The following is a 20,254-nucleotide window of genomic DNA, read 5'->3' on the forward strand; positions in this document are numbered from 1 at the left end:
TGAACTTATGAAATACGGCTGCATTGAAGAACGGTTTTTATAGTAATTCCTTATTCTATTCTATAATGGCGGGTGCTGTAATCCTGGCAGTGTGTACTTTATTACGCCACATGCACGGGGTTAATACAAGCTTTCTATTTTTAGTTCGGCCCGTCATGGTCTGTTTCTAATTTCTGTTTTGCATGAACGCGTCATCATTTATTGCATTTCCTTCAAATTGACCACATCCCTACGTCAGTGAATATGTATATCCGAGAACGAGGTTACGGGAGTGTTTATTTTATCGTGATTAAAATCATTAAATAACAACGCAGTCCATTTAAATAAACTATTTCCTCTACTTGATATAAAGTAGCATTTCCTATTTCAATCTCAGATTCTCTCAAGTTGGGTTCGAGAAAGAAGTCGTCAATGATCGGCTTAAACGTGTATGCTTTAAGTATTCAATTTTATTTTTGTAATGTTTATTAAAAAAAAAATCGTGAAAGTCCTTGAAAAGTTTTATATTTACTTTGGTCGGAGGAGCTTGATTATTTTATCGTCGATGGTCGTGTAAAGCTTTCTTGGTAAAGTTGGGTTGCAGAAAGAAATCGTCATTTTGTTTTTGAAATGTTAATAAAAAACAATAGTGAAAAGTTTTATGTTAACTAATGTTAACTATGGTCGCAGGAGCTGAGTATTTGCTTGACTATTTTATCGTTGATGGTCGTGTAAAGTTTTGTTTGTAAAGTGTTTGCTCGACTTAATACGTGTGTGTTCGTCTCTCTATAACTCTAGTATGAAATCTAGTGGACTATTTGTAGTACTTGTGTTTTGTAAGTTGTGATAATCGTATGGCTATTGTCGACTTGTTCTCCTAGCAATCAATGGTAAAACCCCATCGACGGCTACCAGCCTATTGTAGACTCGTTCAACGTCATTGATCAGCGGAACCACTAATTGAATGAGCGAAGAGGCGGATAAATTGTTATTACCATCTCCAAGTCAGTGTACAACAGTCGCTCATACGACTTCGGCAATGGATAGCCCGCCGTAGGGGGAATTAATGAAAACTTTTTAACAAGTTTATGCAACACTTTATCTATTCTCGGGATGTGAAACTAACTGTTGATACAAAGTCCACCAGAGTTTCTAAGGACGCTTTTAGCCATCTTCTATTGACTAATTTAACTTACTACAAAGAAAACGGAAAACTCGATATAGTCTTTATTGAATTTACTTGCGCTATTATCAGGAACTGCTCAAACAAGGTAGGTATTTATTATAACAATATACTATAATCTAAGGCATTGTCTTTTCATAGTCATTGTACTATAGTTTGTCAAAAGATAAGATCTATTGGGCTGATTTTTTTTCTAAACAATGTCTTAGTGTTGTTTTAGGAAACCGATAAACGCCTTCACTCTGACAATAAAATAGTCTACAGAGATATTAAACAAATACACCCAGTCGGATATTTAGAAATTATTTTTTTACACTTGTAATTATTTATAAGAAAAATATTTTGTCAGGGGTCTTCCTGGTTTCGTTGATGTATATATGAAGACTCGTGTATTTGTGAAATTGATTCCGATGTGGATATTAAAACATACGATTATATGTTTCCGATATGTTGTCACACTTGTCCACATTGATTCTGTATTTTTATATGTTTGAACAGAGGTGTCAAATGGTTATTCTTTTTATGTTCTTCGCCTTTAAGAAGATGATCGAACGTTATGTCTGGTTGCATGGGTTTGATCATTCTGTACATATAGCTGCATTTTTATCTTTGGAAGCACATGTATTCTCATTGATTTTTAGGAATATTATCATGCGATATGGCAATTTACAAGTGAATGTTCTTTGTCTCAATATGTCATATCCGATGATAACAAAACGGGTCTTATTGTCCTTTTTGGGGGGGTTAATCCCCTTGTATAATTCGGTATATTTATATCTATACTTCAGAAAAAGTTGGCGAAGATAGGAAACCCTATGTTCATTTTTAACAATTAGTTATTTTAAACGATGAAAGCGCCAGATAGTAAAACAATATTTGTATAATTATATAGGATATTTTCATATTAGATTGTTGGCTATGCAAAACTTGAGACAAATTGGCCGGATCATTCTTGAGATTAACCCGTTTTAACTTTCACTGCTTGAGTCATACATATACTCTAGTAGTTTTCACGGGGTTTGGCGAACGCTGATCCAAAATACAATACTTTAAGTAACACGGTGTTTGATTATGAATATTCTAGGAGAGTCTATGGTTATCTGAAATATGATATTAATCATAATTGATTATATTTATTTTCTTGGCGATAGTCATAATTCCACTTTAAAATTTTCGAATGTTGAATTAAAGTCCATGAACGTGCGGAGTTTGTTTCTTTATAATATATTTTGTGTATGACATAAACTAAGAATAGTGACGATCGCCAAAAAATACCCTTAAATCCTGAATCCCGTAGCTGGTTACGGTTTTCAGCGAGAGAAAGTAATGCCTCTTTCAGATTTGCCAAAGAGCTAAAACAAAGTCCACGAATTTCTATTTTTCGCTATATAATATCTTTAGTGTGTTACACATCAGTGACGATTTCTAAAGGAACTAAATCCTAAATCTGTTAAAGGGACAATAACACTCTTGCTGGCTTGACAGCTCCAGAAAATAAAAAATGGCCTTATTCTAAGTACTAGATGTGTTCGTGTCCTGCCTGTTGTGTAAATTATCTATTAAATCCTATTTTACTTGTCCAAAGGGTTCAAAAACATTGTTAAATCCAAGTCACATTTGAAAAGCTTTACGTCAAGCTTTTCAAATCATTTAGTTGAATTTTTCCAATTTTTTAAATTAGGTGCGTTAAGATGAAATTTGTATCATCAATTAATTAGAATATTGTAAAATAGTACACTTTGTTGACCAGAATAGAGCTGGGACATATTATTTAGTTACAACAAGGGTGGTATTGGGTATTTAACTGTTTATACTTTCCACTGAGGGATTGATAATGTTTCCTTAACATTTCTAATGACTGAAAACAAGGTTTGCACAATCTAAGAATCGTGACGACGCCCGAAGAAACTAAATGAATCTTTTAGTTATTTATGGTTTGCGATGATAAGAAACAATTTACTATTTGTGGAATATGTAAACTAAGTGACTTTTATATACTCCAGTTATTATTAGAATAAGGTTTTATCTAATTATGGTTATTTAATTTTGGAGCTAATACTTTCTGAATCTTTTGTTTTATTGGATTGTAGATGCTCTGGAAGCAAAGAGACGTCCACAGTGACTATAGGAATAGTTTTGCCTAATTATGATTATTTATTGCACTATTATGGAAATGTATTTCTTTTTTTACCCGAAGTCATCGCTTTAAAAACTTCATAAACTATTTTAGTATTGATTAATTGATCTTTTCATATTAATTTTTAGATTACAGTAACCTTTGCATTAAGTCCTCAATTCAACAAAGTATTAAGTATTAGATTTACTATTTGCTGAATGGATATATTATAAAATAAAAAAAAAAGTTTAATTCTGATTGAATTCAGCTATTTATTTCATTTTGTATATTAAACTGATATCACTTTTTTAATATCTTTATTTGAAATTGTGTCCAAAACACGTGTTTTTATACATGAAGATTAGCAATATTTCCATAATGGATTACTTTTCTAGATAAAACACGTTCTGTACAAAACGAGTAGAATAATTCACGGAGGTTATACAGTGTTTTACGGATTTTTTCCAATTAAATCAATATATAATTAACTAAGTCGAATATCATATGTACATGTGTTTAGGTTAGTTACATAGAGAGAGAGAGTAATGGGGTTTAACGTCCATTCGACATAAACCAGGTCATTTCTGGACTAACATATGGTTCAATTTTATTTCAATAATTCACTTGCGCGCATGGGTCTTTAGCAGTAAGGGGATGACCAGGAGAAAACCCACGAAGTTGGACAGGCAACCCTACTCCTTGTCACGTACAACCGGGGAATCAAAACCACGCCAGTTGACTTAATGACAGACCTTACGATACAGCGCACACGCGTTAAACATTCGGCCATCCAACCCCCCCGTGTTTTGATTAAGCGTGACTAATGTTTTCAAATGGATAAAACCAAGAGAGGTTTTCTTGGTTGTTTTTTATAACAATATTGTATTCAGAATTATATCTGAATTGGGATTGGGAAAAGGCTTTATTGTCTCTTATGGGTTAGATGATTTGAATGTGATGTCATATCCAGTCACCCAAGAATGTACTAGAGCCTCCGATAGACCGAAAGGGACACAGAAGGAAATCATTTTGTTTCCTCGTCAAAAGTACTGAAATAAATATTTTGTGGTTCAAAGATAACACGATGACTTAGTCAAGTTTGAAACCATGGAAACTCAAAAAATATTAACTCCAGAAATTTCGAATTAGTTCACAAAGTTTCCTAAAGATATCTTAAATGCTTATTTGGGATATATCCAATTGTCTCTTTAATTTGATAAATAAAAACAAAAACATCTTGATATAATAGCGACACCGAATTTATATTTCAAGTAGGCAGAAATGTACATATCCAATTAGTAAACAGTGAATTGGATAGTACCCGGAACGAATATTAACTATACTGCACACAGTGTGTGGCTATAAGTTATTCTATGGAGGTATCCATAGTAAAGTTTTAATTATCGAGCGTGTGCGACGGTTAACTAGTAATCTACACGAACCTACCCACAACTTACAGATGTCACTAATATAAATGAGCAACGTTAAAGATCAAACATTCCTACGAACAAATCAATTTGGTCAAGCTTACAATATTTCTTTTTCTCATTTCCCTCAAGACGGAATCTCAAAATGATAAACAAGGCGGAAATCGCAAAACAATCCGAATGAATAAAATGACAGTCGTTTCATTTATTTTCTAAATTTAGTTCACTTTATTCAAATTAATCTGACCCAAGACTTATTAAAACTTCACGATTACTATTCATTATAAGTTTCGATTTGTATAAGAAGAAATAATGATCCGGAATTGATATCTAAATCGAGTACTTTTATACAAGAAAGGTAACTCTGGTCAAAAATCATGTGACAAGTTTATAAGGGGATATTCCATGATGCCGAATCGGCAAGATTTACATTAACAGATTAATCAGAAATAGCATCTGAAAAGAATCACAATTCCCAAAGCATTTATTATAGTTAGTGGACCATATTATGCTCATATATAAAATGATATGAAATGAAATGGGATTTGACGTCCTACTTTTCTAAAGATAGGAATACGCTTTTAGGGTTCTATGATTGGAATTTTACCCAGACAGCGGCGCTACGATTTACTCTTATTCCGAACTCCAAATGCCAAGGGTTCTTTTACGCGCATATCAATGTGTACACAGTTTTCGTCCCATCAGAAACCTCGACGGAAAGTCTCGAGCAACTTTCTTGGCCAACACCGGAAGCGAATCCGAGACTTCCCGGTTAGCGAGCCAGTGGTTAACTCCCTGACCCACCATGGCTCCCGTTTATCTATAAACATATTGCAGCTGTATATTTTGAGTAGGTGGTATCAATATGTATTATTCAACCCGTGTAACTGTACCAGCTAAACTCATGTGATTGATTTAATATCAATTTTCTAAAAAAAAATTGTATCCACCTTTTCTTTTATGTAAATTTTTTATCGACGTAGTAAAAATATCTCAGCTGTCATTATTTTTTGGACATCGAGGGCTACGATCTGTAATTACATTTCACACTAATATTTCGCGTGGGCCAGTTTGGACTAACATGTGGAAATTTAATACCAATTTAAAAAAGAAAATGTATCCACTCCTTTTATGTAAATTTTTTTATCGACGTAGTAAAGATACTTCTGTTGCCATTGTTTTTGGACATCGGGCTGGCAGCGACGGAAAGATCTATGCGCGAATCTATATGAGCTGGTCAATACCCATTGTAACATGAATGTAGTATGGAGTAGAATACGCGTGGTTTAATATAGAATATAGCTCATTTAGGGGATGGGGGGATTGTGCCCTGGTAGCGACAGGGAGATCTATATATGCATCAATAGTATAGTAAGCTGGTCAATACTCATTATTACATGAATGTAGTATGAAGTAGAATACATGTGTTTTAATATAACTTATTTCATTGAACCTTTCGTTAATCGAAGATCCAATAAGTAGAGTACTTGTTGCATTGACTGTATATAACATTGCATCATGAGTAAATATGTATTTTTTTATTAAAAGAAAAAGTTTCCACTTCATAAGAGTTCATCTAGAATTAACAAACACATTTCTATATATTACCAAACATATTAAGAAAACATCAATATTGGATGTTGGTAAAGTGTGGTTGGGTGCAGATGTGTTAAATTTTAGTTGCGTATTAAACAGACCATGTGCTAAAATGAAAGTTAAAGGAAAATCTTTCCAGAATGAACGGAAGTTATGTCCAGTCATATCTCAGATTAGTTGCTATGGTTTCATGTTTGCCTCTGATGAGCATCTGAATTAATTTTAAATTCTGCCCCTTAAACATACATTATGCAAGAGCTAAATCTGTCTATTGCAGGTCTTTCTTTAGGCCTGAAATGTTATATAAACTATTAATCAGACATTAATTAACGTATCCAGACCATAATCAACTCTCGATGTCAACGCTAGCCTGCGATAATTGTTGGATTATGATCCGATTTGCTGCATAACTTTCCTTCTCGATTTAACGATTAAATGGATAATCGAGACTATGATTTTTGTCGTACCGACTTTAGTAATGATGACCGAGGCTATGCAGAACTTTCGATCGCTTATTTCTCGGTTCATAGTGGATCAATTAAATTGCCTTTACATCATCTAGTTTTTAACTATTATAGTGAGAACTGCCAACTCGTTATCTAATCTCCCATAATGTATCTTTAATATAGAAGCTATGACATGATAATGAGTTTAATGAATTCAATGGTTTAACCGGAAGTGATACTTTAATTCACCAGTTTAGTTATTTGGTTGATAACATGTGTATTCTCTTGTTGTAGTTGTACGCAAACATGGCTGTTGGCAAATTAAAATTTAAAGCTTGTGTACCCGACATTAACAAACATTATTATACGCTACATCACCTGGCACACATACGGTAGCCTCATTTTAATGGCTGTACAGATCAAATTTGTCACGATTATATGATAATGGAGAAGGTGTATGATGCAATGACGAATTGTCTATTCTGTTACGTACATACAAACATACATATAACAGGTGTTTTAAAACGATATAGCATACCCTGTTTCGTGCACGGCACCTGATAATTCCTATATAATAACAGAGAAATGACTGTTCTGTTACGTACATACACATTTACATACAATATTTTGTTAGCTACGTCCGCCCATGGGATAACAGGTGTTCTAGAATGATAAGTATATCCTGCTTCATGCACACACAACACCTTATAACTCCTATATGATAACGTAGAAGTTGTATGATGAAATGACTGTTCTGTTTACATACATTTTGTTAGCTGGGTTTTTGGGAGGTTTTTTTTTGGGGGGGGGGTGACCTGGATTTTATTTCTATGTTAAAATCCGCAGGATTTAAAGTCCACGCTAAAAACCTATATTAAAGGAGCTAAATCGCTATTCTTTGGCACCTAGAAATGGAAACAAATGGGACGCACTGCATATAATAATGTAATATGAATGTATATAAACCGATTTACATTCAATCTTTTTTTTTGCTTTTACTGTAATTTCTAATCAGTTATGTTCGGCGGAATACAAAACGAGTCCAACTTGAATGGCAGTCTTTAGCTTCTGGTTGTTCCAGTCTACACTGCTAGTATTCTCCCGTTGGTTATCTTAAGCCCCGTTCATCGAAACGCTTCATTCCCAATGGCGCTTGAAAGTATTCTGGCATGCGATTCGTGTACAAATTTTAAAATTTCCATTTTGTCTTTAATATTGGATAGAATCCCATCTTTTCACGGTAAGATAACAACGTCAATATTGCTTTATATTGATCAACAAGTCGTGTTTGCAATGTCGAAGACTCTAGATGATATTAAGTTAGAGATTTGGCACCTTTAATCGCTTACTATTTTGGTACTTTAACATAACACAATGGGGAATGGGTAGCCGAGTGGCCTAACGTGTGCGCTTTAGATCAAAAGACCTTGTCATTGAGTCAAAAGGTGTGGTTTCGATTCCCAACTTATACGTGACAACTAATCGGTTCGCCTGTCCAACACAACATAATGTGAAATATGTTTTTAGTATTACATATTTTGATCTTTACAAATGGGCGAATTTTATTACCTTCATCAATCATTGAAAAAAATAGACAAAACAAGTCAGAAAAGAATTTGAACAATTCTGCAGGTCAATATGGTTTGTCAATAGAGCACCATTCATAACGGTATAATGTAAGGGTACATTCGACATCTTGTAATGGATGACAATGGCGAGTATTGAACACTAATTGACTATATCCATCATTCCCTTTTACACCCTGAACTTTAACCCAGAGTGATCTTTGTCTTTTTGTATGTTTCACAAGTAGCCACCCGATCAGCTCGGCAACAATTAATTAAGTCTCTCAATCAAATAGCCTATTAGATGAAATGATGCCTGTATTTATTGGGTATTAAGTGTTGATCAAGTCGTTAAGAAGCGAAGACAGCCACAGAAAAGATTTCTTTTTTAATCTTTACTGATTTGTGATTAAATGAAAGACGTATTAATTGACCCATTAGAATTCTGGGCAAGGATCTGATGTAACCTCGTCGCTAATTATAATCAAATACCGTTTGGTCTCTGTGTCGCAACTAAGGAATTTAATGAATAGCAAATCGGCGCTTTATACCCTCAAAGCATAACAGTCGTCCGCCTATATTTTCAAAGAAAATCCTTGTTGGTGATAATAAATCGATGAAACATTTAATATCGGGTGGGTGGAATTAAATTCGTAACCCCGTGATCGAGTCCGAAAGACATAATAGCAGAAATCGGGGGAGTTGGACGCATCGATACAAAAACTATCCAGACAATACCTGATTGTGAAAAGGAAGTTGAACTTGTCTTTGTATCTAGCGTTTACGGTTTATTGGCAGTTTTGATTAAACCAGCATCTTTACACGGTTGATTTTTTTTCAAAGCCATAGAGATTTCATTAATACTATATTTTATATTTTTGTGGTATGTTACCCATCAGATATCTTATCTGATTTCAATTTTGATTAATCGGTTTGTCAAACCATTACACATAAAATACACATTTAAAATATTCGACTTCAACTTGTAAATTGAGTCATGAGTGTAGGTTGTTGGGTGCTCTCTGAAAAAGTGTAATTTTAAAATGTATAAAAAATCTGATATCACAAAAAACCAACTAGCATTGATAATATCCTTGACGTCTGACATTATGATCAGACTGATGAAAGAAACGGAAGAATGACTGTTTGAATCATGGTTAGCTATTTTATGGTAAGTCGTCAGAAGGCTACTACGTATCCTCGGAACTTAACCATAAATATACTCCATCTTAAAATGCAAAGACATTGATATTTAGCATCTGGTATGAATGTATGACTTTATTTTACAGACAAATAAAAATATCATACCTCCATGTTTTTATAATGTGTATAAAACATGTTGATCTATAAATATTTGAATATAAGATCATTTCAATGTCACGTGGACCATAATTATGGTCAAATTCAAGGTTAAAGTAAAAGTCAAAAGGTTAAAGTAAAAGTCAAAAGGTCATCAAAAATCCCCATGGAATTGACCAATCGGTTTCTGGGCTATGATCATATGAATATTGGCGCCTATGCCCATATTGGTCGAAAAGACCCAAATCGAATGGGCCATATATAATCAGTAACCGTTAGTCCGATTTAGCTAATACTTGGAATATCAGCACTATCTACCAACGCAACATATAAACACAATTTCATCCATGGGGTACGGTTTATCTCGTTGTGTGATTTGAGACGGATGACTAATTACTTAATCGATACGTTGTATTTATCTCAAAGGCTTTTAACAACCACATTAGTTTGTAACATCATCTTTGGTTTTAAAAACTCACCAAAATTTGTGAAAATTTATTAAAAACGTATAATTATAAATTACGGGAAGCTTTATAATTAGCTTATAGTCTGATACCGAGTATAGGTATCATTCTATAGACAATATTGAATAAAGTTACAGATATAAGCTACATGGTAGGGGAAGTGAATCCTATTCTTAATGGAATTCAGTTCATCAAAACTGTCTATCAAAGACGTGTGCTTTTAAAGAAAGGATACTGAAAATTTATACGTGAGATTTGATGTAGACACAGGTGTAGTGATATTCTAATAAGTAAATCATGGATCACGAGCTCTAAGAAAATTATTTTGCCCAAGTTTCCGAATTAGGTGACTTTGCTGATATACTTTGGACTCAAACCGGAATCAAAGCACGATGTGTTTACTCTTCCCAGATCATCTGATACACGTCATTTGTCTTCCTGTATCAAGCTAGTCACAAACCAGGAGATTATGGGTTCGATCGCAGTGTTGGCCCTTCTTAATATTTCAGCATGGTGCCCTAGTCGTTGGGATCGTGCGTAAAACCGAGGTCTCATTGGCAGCAGGTTTTATACTATCTGATAGTTGGAAATCGCAATAAGAGTATAGGCAGTCGATCGGATGTCAAGCTCAATTCAACCAACTGAGTACCATTCCAATGACTATTATTCTACTTTTGTGAGGGGGGGGGGATGGCTAAATGGTTAGCGTGTGCGTGTCTATATGATGAAGTCTGTCATTGAGTCAACTGGCGTGGTTTCGAATCCCCGGTTGTACGTGACAAGGAGTAGGGTCGCCTGTCCAACCTCGTGGGTTTTCTCCGGGTCCTCCGGTTTCCTCCCACTGCTAAAGGCCCCTACGCGCAAGCGAATTATTGAAATAAAATTAAACCATACGTTAGTCCCGAAATGACCTAGTTTGTGTCGAGTGGACGTTAAACCCCATTTCTCTCTCTCTCTACTTTTGTGCTGTACTCTATAACAGCTTCAATACAAGGAACCAATATGGTAATATTCCTAGAATAACAGCAGGAGCTGGCGGAATGGATCTATGATTCGTCCTAATACCCCAACGTCTATCCTTCTAGCAACTAGTTAGAGAGATGAGTCTAATGAATTGAAAGACGTCTGTCAAGGCGCTAATATCATCAATATGACATCCCTACAATCATCATTAGGACATACAACACAATCATACAATACACACCAAACACCAACTAAATCCTGACAAATTGAGCTTTAATACAGACCAACTTCTGGTTCCATACAGAGCTACTTCAGCTCAATGGCTTTAAAATGACTGCTTCTTTAAGTAGGTTCACTAACTGACGAAGGGTTTAGAGCGTATCACGTCAGCTTAATGTCGATTGGTCGTGTACCATCACAAGCCTAACATTTGTCAAAATTCTTTTGACATAAATCAAGATCATTAAGAAAAGAGATTCTGTTTTTATAAGCTTTCTTTTTATAACCCCATTGTTCACTGATATTATTGAGTACCGTAAAAATGAAATGAAATATGATTCAGCATGTTACGTTTTCTATACTAATGGGGCTAAATAAGACCGGTATTGTTCTATCGGGGAACCTTACGCCCGATAACGGCGTTGCTGTCTATTCTTTATCGAATTCCAACTGTCGGTGGTTCTTTTATGTGCACGCCAAAGACTACACGATCCAATCGACAATATCCCTTCCATTCTACACCAAGGATAAAGCCAGACACGAGGAACATTCCCGGACAACACCGAGATCGTACTTGGGACCCCTGGTTAAAGATCCATTGCCCTACTGAGCCACTGTGGCTTCCAGAAACTGTTTTCGTTATGAAGTATAACTGTTTAACAAGAACCCTAGTTCAGTACACAAGCGAGTCGATCGCCATTGAGTTAAAAGAAACGTTTGTCCATCGTTTACCATGTTTTTGCTCAAGTCGATGATCGTCTTTACATTTTCGGATAAATTCTAACCTTTGACGACTTAATAACCCTAAGATTGGTTTGGATTCAATTAGAATAAAACGAGGCCCATCAATATATTCTAACGAAGATCATCGGTGGCTTGTTTTGGCCATGACGTATGCCGAATGCTGACAAATTTTCACTTTATCTTATTAAATACTGAATTCAATTAAACCATTTTAAAAGAGATTTAAATCGCCTAAAGGCGGGGGGGGGGGCGGAGAGAGAGAGAGAGAGAAATGGGCTTTAACGTCCACTCGACACAAACTAGGTAATTTCGGGACTAACATATGGTTCAATTTTATTTCAATAAATCGCTAGCGCTTAGGGATCTTTAGCAGTGGGGGGGGGGACCGCAGGACACGGAGAAAACCCAATAGGTTGGACAGGCCACCCTTCTCCTTGTCACGTACTATCGGGGAATCAAAACCACTCCTTTTGACTCAATCAATAACCATTCGGTCACCCAACGCCAATTCCCTTATTGATGATCAGAGACTATAAGGCATCGATGATGGGATTCTTTGTTCATCTAAATTTCCGTGTCATACCAGTATAGAGAATATATGTGCGGCGTTATGGCTAATTTTTGTACTTTTGTTCTAGGTTATTTATGTACGAACCCAACTCAGTTAAGCACATTATGTCTGTCAATGCTTCATTTGGTAGACAAAAAGAATCTGTTTAAGAAATTATTTTACAAAAAGCCATATAATTTCTATTTTTAAAACCGAAATATCTGTACACCGCTTCTTATTTATTTTCTGTTTTGTAAATATAAACAAAATGGCCGATAATGATATGATACCATTTATAATCTATTTGGAATAAAATATAATACGAGCTATCCTACAGGGTAAATAATTTCGAATTAAATTATGTTCTAGGAGAGGCATTTTTGCCAGGATAGCGGCACTACCGTCTACTCTTATTCCGAATTCCATCTGCCGTGTTCTTTTACGTACACGTCAATGTGTACACAGGACCTCGTTTTTTCGGCTCATCCGAACGACAAGACACATTCCTTGTGAAGCCAACTGTACTGCACCACTGACAAGGGGAAACTGTACCAGAAAATCCCAAGGTACTTTCTCGGCCAACACCGGCAGGAAACCGGAGGCGGCCTTGTTAGCGAGAGTGTCTTACATATTGAACCACCGCGGCCACACAACTGGTGCAGTTGTAGCAAGTATTCCGGGAAGTCTAAGCATACTCTGCCTTAGTTTCAATTTTCCATAAGCTTTTATAACCATACATTTTTGTCGTCAAAAATAAAATAAAATATACAGTAATTTTTATTTCATTATTAATAACTATACAATTCCAAATTTCCCCATGAAATGATCAGCCAGACGAGAACAACTGGTAGTCTTTGAACAGTTGCGTGTAGACATATCTTTTTAAAATTTGACATTCTTCTGTTATCGGATGTTGAAGAAAACTTAATTTTTCGTCACAACCCATGGCATAATGTCCCCGTGCACGACAACCACTGCAACTATTTATGTTCATATAACAGGGAACTTGGGATTTATTTAATAGTTCGAACTTTCACGTACATTTTGTTGTATTTTTGTATTTGCACTGCTTTGCGACCATCTCCCATTTATCATCTATTCCAAATTAGCTAAAATTAGAGATGGGTGTCGCACACGAGGCGCTGTATGCTTACTGGGACGTCTGTTATCACTTCATATTCATGCCTGGGTATACTTACTCTTTCTAGAGTAAGGGACAGTATATAGTCGTTCGGGTGGGACGAAAAACGTGGTCGTTTGTACATATTGGAAGTTGCAATTCGATATAAGAGTAGACCGTAACGCCACTGTGTGGGTAAAATTTCCGTCGTAGCAAACCGTATGTCCGTTTTTATTAGCCCAGTCGGGACGGAACAGTCAGACTTTAAACCCCGTTTGATTTCATTTACTCTTTCTAGAACACCTGATACCACTTCTAACTTATGTGGGAAGTTCACTTAGGTAACATTATTTGCTGCACTTAAATATTATAGGAAGTAAAAATATTATTGACTTTCTATGTGCCATGTCGTCAAACAGGTACTAGAGGGTGGATGTGGATGACCGAATGGTTAGCGCGTGCGCGCTGTATCATAAGGTCGATCATTGAGTCAACTGGCGTGGTCTCGATTCCCCGGTTGTACGTGACAAGGAGTAGGGTCGCCTGTCCAACCTCGTTGGTTTTCCCCGGGTCCTCCGGTTTCCTCCCACTGCAAAAGAGCCCTACACACAAGAGAATTATTGAAATAAAATTGAACCATATGTTAGTCTCGAAACGACCTAGTTTGTATCGAGTGGACGTTAAACCTCTCTCTCTCTCTCTCTCTTTCTCTCTCAAACAGGTACTGTGTAATTTCTAGGTCGTAACTAGATCAGTAATTGAATGGCACTCTACCATTATGCGTGTATTGTGTTTCTTATTGCGGCTTAATTTCAGCCGTTATATGGACACATGCTGCAATGATTTGTTGTCTTTCATAACATATTGATAATTAGAGTAGGCTTTTCTACTAGATTTGTCTTTAGATGAAAGTCGTCTCTGTAATCCAATAGCTCAGAAATATATATATATATATATAGAGAGAGAGAGAGAGAGAGGGAGAGAGAGAGTGAGAGAGATGGGGTTTAACGTCCACTCGACACAAACTAGGTCATTTCGGGACTAACATATGGTTTAATTTCTTTTTATTTCAATAATTCGCTTGCGCGTAAGGGTCTTTAGCAGTGGGAGGAAACCGGAGGACCCGGGGAAAACCCACGAGGTTGGACAGGCGACCTTACTCCTTGTCACGTACAACCGGGGAATCGAAACCCCGCCAGCTGACTCAATGACAGACCGTATGATACAGCGTGCGCGTGCTAACCATTCGGCCATCCAACCCCCCCCCCCCCCCTCAGAAATATATCGCTGTCATTCTGTTCAGGCAGTATGTTAATATGTGGCAGTCATTGTTAGCAAAGTAACAGAAAGGAGATGAAATTTAATGGAATTTAAAGTTTTACTTTCCTGTAGTAGCCGGTCATGCAGTGTGCAATGGGGGAAACGTTTGTCCTGAATTCCAACTTTTGGATTATTGTCCCATCCGAACGATGAGATGATTTTCAATGCCTGTAAACTGACAAAGGCAAACATGTTGGAAAATTCTTGGTTAACACCAAAATCAAACCTTGTGGGCCAGATTGTGGGCCAGCACCATACTAACCCAGCCAGCACCATACTCGCCAAGCCAGCACCATACTCGCCCAGCCACGACGTCTCCCCAATGAAAATAAATCAGGCATCCAACATAATGTCAGTTTGAGATTTGTGTGAATCGTCATATCTTTAAATTACGAATTATTTTACGAAGAGGTGACTCAGTGAGTAAGAATTTGGTTCGATCACGGAGAAAGTTCATCGGAATTTTCCGGCGTGGTTCCACCTTGTCAGTGAAGCAGAACGGAGGGACGAAAAACCAAGGTCCGTTGTACACATTGTTGTGCATGTAAAATAACCTTTGACGGTTGGATTTCGAAATAAGAATAGGTCTCAGTGTCGCTGCTTGGGTGAAATGTCCCTCATATCACACCGTAAGGCGTATACCCGTCTTCATTAGCCCAGTCGGGGCAGATCAGTGGGACGTTATACCCCATTTCTTGGGATGCTACATTGTGTTGTTCAGGTCAGTCAACTTTGTCCATCCAACAGAGCAGTGGTTCTCAACCTTTTTTAGTCAACGGCACACCTCGGAACACATGAATAAATAGCGGCACACCTGTTTTTGCAAAATAAAAACATGGCAAGTCATAGACGGCATACAGCCGTACACTCAGACTAGTCATACACACATAGAATGGCTCAAACTAACTAAAGAAAAACACAGCGATGAACTTACTTTATTGCAGTGTTTCGAATTTCATCATTCAAATAGTTGGCTTTTTTAGTGAAAAATTTTCTTAGTGTGCCGTTCAAAATTTCGCGGCACAATAGAGCAATAAAAGATTTTTAATATAAAGTAACATTATTACTAAGAACCCATTGATACATAAAATAAAGGGCGTGTTTCCGTTATAGTACAATTATTATCCAACATGTGTTCATTGTTATTATATTGACTTGTTCATTTTACTTAAAAGATTATTTTTTGTCATTGTCTTTTGATTGAGTTATTAATGTCGATTTATTGTTTAAGAGGGTAAATTAACAGTGTCTTTTGTGTAAATAATGTTTTAAGAGACGACATCTTCAAACATTAATCTATATCGCTGAGGTTATTAAGTGAAAATGAAAAGTTAGTATAAACATAAATTCTACCAAATGAAACAGTAATTGTAACATCGAAAAAGTATGAATGAAATATAATACTAAGGAAAACGCAATCGAGATTGTCAAAATTGAGTGTGAATATTTAATTTACAATATATTTTGGTCATTTGTCTTATGTTTCTTTAGATTTGTTATTGACTTTGACTTTAAATAAAGTGTTTTATTTCAAAGAGTAATTGTTTTATTAATGAATCTGTTGTTCAAATTTCCAATTAAGAGAAAATGGTAGCATGATTACCTGGAGTGTGTATAGCTAACTTTTTAATTATTGTTTAACCAGCGTAGTTCTCGTGTGTCCTTGATTATATACTAACTCCATTTGGACTAACAAAGCCCCCATTCTATGTCCAATGAATGATGTATGATGTATTGTAATTAATGTAGATGTCTAAAGATCAAAGGACTCGCTCACGAAGAAGACAAATAGAAACAGGTTCGTGAAATGATCTTTCGGGAAGCTTCTGTTTTGTGTCAATGAACGGGCGCTGTTCAACTATGATTAGTCAAAGTTTTGACGAAACACAATGCGGTCGTGTTTAATTTCAATAAAGATGACAAAATGTATTTTTAGATAGCCATATTAATCACGTAAACCACACACATCATTTATATATTAAAGACGACGTTCAGTCGTTAACGTTTGTTTCTAATCGTTTCGATATTCATTTTTTTTTTTAAAAAATGCTGATCATTGTGTTCTCCTTTAACACTGTTATTAAGAGATGGTGTCAAAGGTCAGTATAAATTGCTGTGTCTCATGGAATAATTGATAATCAGAATTAAACATGGAAGTAGAACAATCAATAAGATGTGGTTTGATCATAGCTCCACTTTTTTATATACAAATTAATTTATTCACATTATACTTTATGATTAAATTAAGTTTGAAATTAAACCTCTGGGCCGGTTGCTCTAAACTAAGTTATTTTAACGATCCGTTAACGGATCGTTATTTTCCTAACATACCGTTTGTTAACGGTCCGTTAAATTTATGTTGGGATGGGCAGTGAGGATAATGGTCGAAATATGAACTAACCATAATTTATTTATTTGCACCTCAATTTGTTCTCTATGTGAAATCCACTAAGGCATCAGGTATTTAAGTCCGACTAAGCATACCCTGTCTGAGTCACAACACCAGACATTACTTATCGCCAAATTAATCAGGGTGTAATCCACGCCCTACTTTATCTGTGTTAATGTCAGTACTTATATAAAGAGATAATCAAACAGATGATGTAAATATCACCATCTCGTCTAGACTGTATACTGCATGCAATAGATTAAGTAATGAAAGTGATGATATTGACATCTAAAGAAATGTCATGTGTTCTCATGTACCACTCTGTCCATGTATTAAACTATTTATCTGTATACATACAGAAAGCTATTTACTGCAGCCACGTGTTGATGTGTCTATTTACACGATGACGTCATTGTTGCTCAAATTTAAAGGGACATACAATGTTATTATGATGGGTTTTCCCTTTTATTTATAACATAATAATGAACGAGAAAAAAAGTCACACACCTGAAAAATAAATATCAATCAAGAAGGGGGGGGGGGGGTTCTAAATGCTTCACAAGTATTTAAGGTTGCTGGTAACCTAGTAACTTCAAAGGCGATGACGTAAATTTTGTACTGATCAGGATTCACCCACGAGGTCCAACGTCTGGTGCTACCAAATAATCTTGCATAATCGTGGAATACCTTAGTGTGAACATTTTGTTACCAGACAATGCATATACGCGCACCAACAGCATTTCTGAACGCAACTGGGTTTCCAGATGGATTCACCTTAGCGACGCGTCTGTAGCGGGGGCAAAAAACAAAAAATCTGAATTCCGTTAGCAAATTTGAAAATCCCAGCAACTTTGGAGAAAAAAAATCCTAATGCTGTGATCCGTAGAGAGTTGATAACTTAGCATAGAATCAATGTATGTATGTTGCCCTCGATGACTAATGACTAGTGAAAGAGCCACAGCGAGTTTGAAACAAAATCTTAAATGCTTTTACATGTAGACCGTTTGCAAGAAAAGGTTGGAGGATAAAACAACATTTTTTAAATCGATTTGTTTCATTAAAATATTAGGAAATTGAGTGTAAGCATATTTTAGCGAAATAAGCATAAATCTCAACACTATTTAAAGCGACACTAGTACTCGACCGTTTACTTGAGTAAATCTCGATGGCTAGTCTCTGTCGGGCTCCTTCCGTAATTGATCAATGCCAAATATGCAGAGCAATTAAAACCGCTGACACAGAAAATAGTCCTAAGTTTTTTTTAATGTTCTAAGGCACAATAATAGACCATGTCATTATTAGAGATAATTGATGTATCCCGCATGTAAGTACTTTTCAAATTCTCATAGTGATGATCATGCGCATGTGTAGACATGTTATAGTCTCATCTACTGTATGAACTCAAAGATAATCACATGACTAATTTATTGAGCGGACGTCTATCCTGGTTAACAGTTTTAAACGGCTTTACAACTGTCAGTATGACCTTATATATATCTACGCTTAACGGTTGTGTCACGGAAACTGTGAGGAATCCCGAGTTAGTAGAAATGATGCCATGCAGTGTGCTATGAGGGAAATTTTGCCTGGACAGCGGCGCTACGGCCCGCTCTTATATCGAATTCCAACTCTCATGACTTAACAGAACACAGTTTTTATGGAATACAATCACAAGTTTCATTCTAAATGCACGACGTTTCGACAAGAATCATCGTATCGTTATCAAGCACGACGTTTCGACAAGTATCATCTTATCGTTACCAGATGATGCTTGATAACGATAAGGTGATACTTGTCGAAACGTCGTGCTTGATAACGATACGATGATTCTTGTCGAAACGTCGTGCTTTTAGAATAAAACTAGTGATTGTAGCCCATAAAAACTGTGTTCTGTTAATGTGTTTCCCGATCGCTAAATGCCACTCAAAGATTATGTCATGACTTACTTTACGTGAATGCCAAGAGATCTTGCTTTTATATCCCATCTGATCAACTGTACTTTGTCATTGTCCATGCCCCCCCCCCCCCCCGCCCTCCATTAATGACAATTGGGAACCACGCCAGAAAATCCAGAGGAACTTTCTCGGCCATCACCGGGAGTGAACCCTTGACCTGCTGAGCCGCTCGCAGCTCCCAGTTCTTAGAAAAAATGAAATGAAATGAAATGGGTTTTAACGTCCTACTGTTCTGCTCCTATACTGGGCTAATGAGGACGGGCATACGCCATACAGTGTGCTATGAGGGAAATTTTGCCCGGGCAGCGGCACTATCGCCTTCTCTTATATCAAATTCCAACTACCAAGGGATCTTTTACGTGCATTCCAATGTATACACGGAACCTCGGTTTTCGTCTCATCCGAACGACTAGACAGCTGTCCTTGTCATGCCCTCCGCCCTGCATCACTGACAAGGTGGTACCACGCCGGAAAATCTTGATGAACTTTCTCGGCCAATGCAGGAATCGAACACCCTACCTCCAGGCTAGCGAGCCAGCGTCTTACCCACTTAGCCACGTGATCCCCAGTTCTTAGTATAATGACTATCAGAAATAACCGGACTATATAACAGTTAAATTATGTATTGTTAAATAGCTTAGTTCAACTTGCCTTGTGGCTACTGCATTAATTAATTTATTATTAGTGACATAGAGACAGTCAAACGATAGTATTCACTTGTGTCAACTTTCTTTTTGACAATATATGCCCCTTCATCCGCTTATTAATTAGTAAAACCTGTTGCCCGGAAATCTATAACTATTCCTTTCCTGTGTACGATTTTTAATCAAAGCTAAATTAATATCAAACTGCAAACACATTGAACCCGGAACCGTTCTGTAGAATTCATAGTATTTTAAGTGTTTATAAATATTTAATG

At 36.3% G+C, this 20,254-nt stretch overlaps 1 protein-coding gene across 1 annotated transcript in view; it reads left to right on the forward strand.

Moving 5' to 3' along the window:
* The first annotated feature begins 714 nt into the window (after positions 1-714).
* The window catches only part of LOC126823850 (nitric oxide synthase, brain), a 70,211-nt gene continuing 50,671 nt past the window's right edge, over positions 715-20,254 (forward strand). Inside the window, exon 1 of the mRNA XM_050552881.2 lies at positions 715-1,250. The gene's annotated coding sequence lies outside the window, so the exon portion shown is untranslated. The remainder of the gene's footprint in view (positions 1,251-20,254) is intronic.

Source organism: Patella vulgata, chromosome 6, assembly GCF_932274485.2.
Source record: "Patella vulgata chromosome 6, xgPatVulg1.2, whole genome shotgun sequence".
Taxonomy (NCBI): Eukaryota; Metazoa; Mollusca; class Gastropoda; family Patellidae; genus Patella; species Patella vulgata.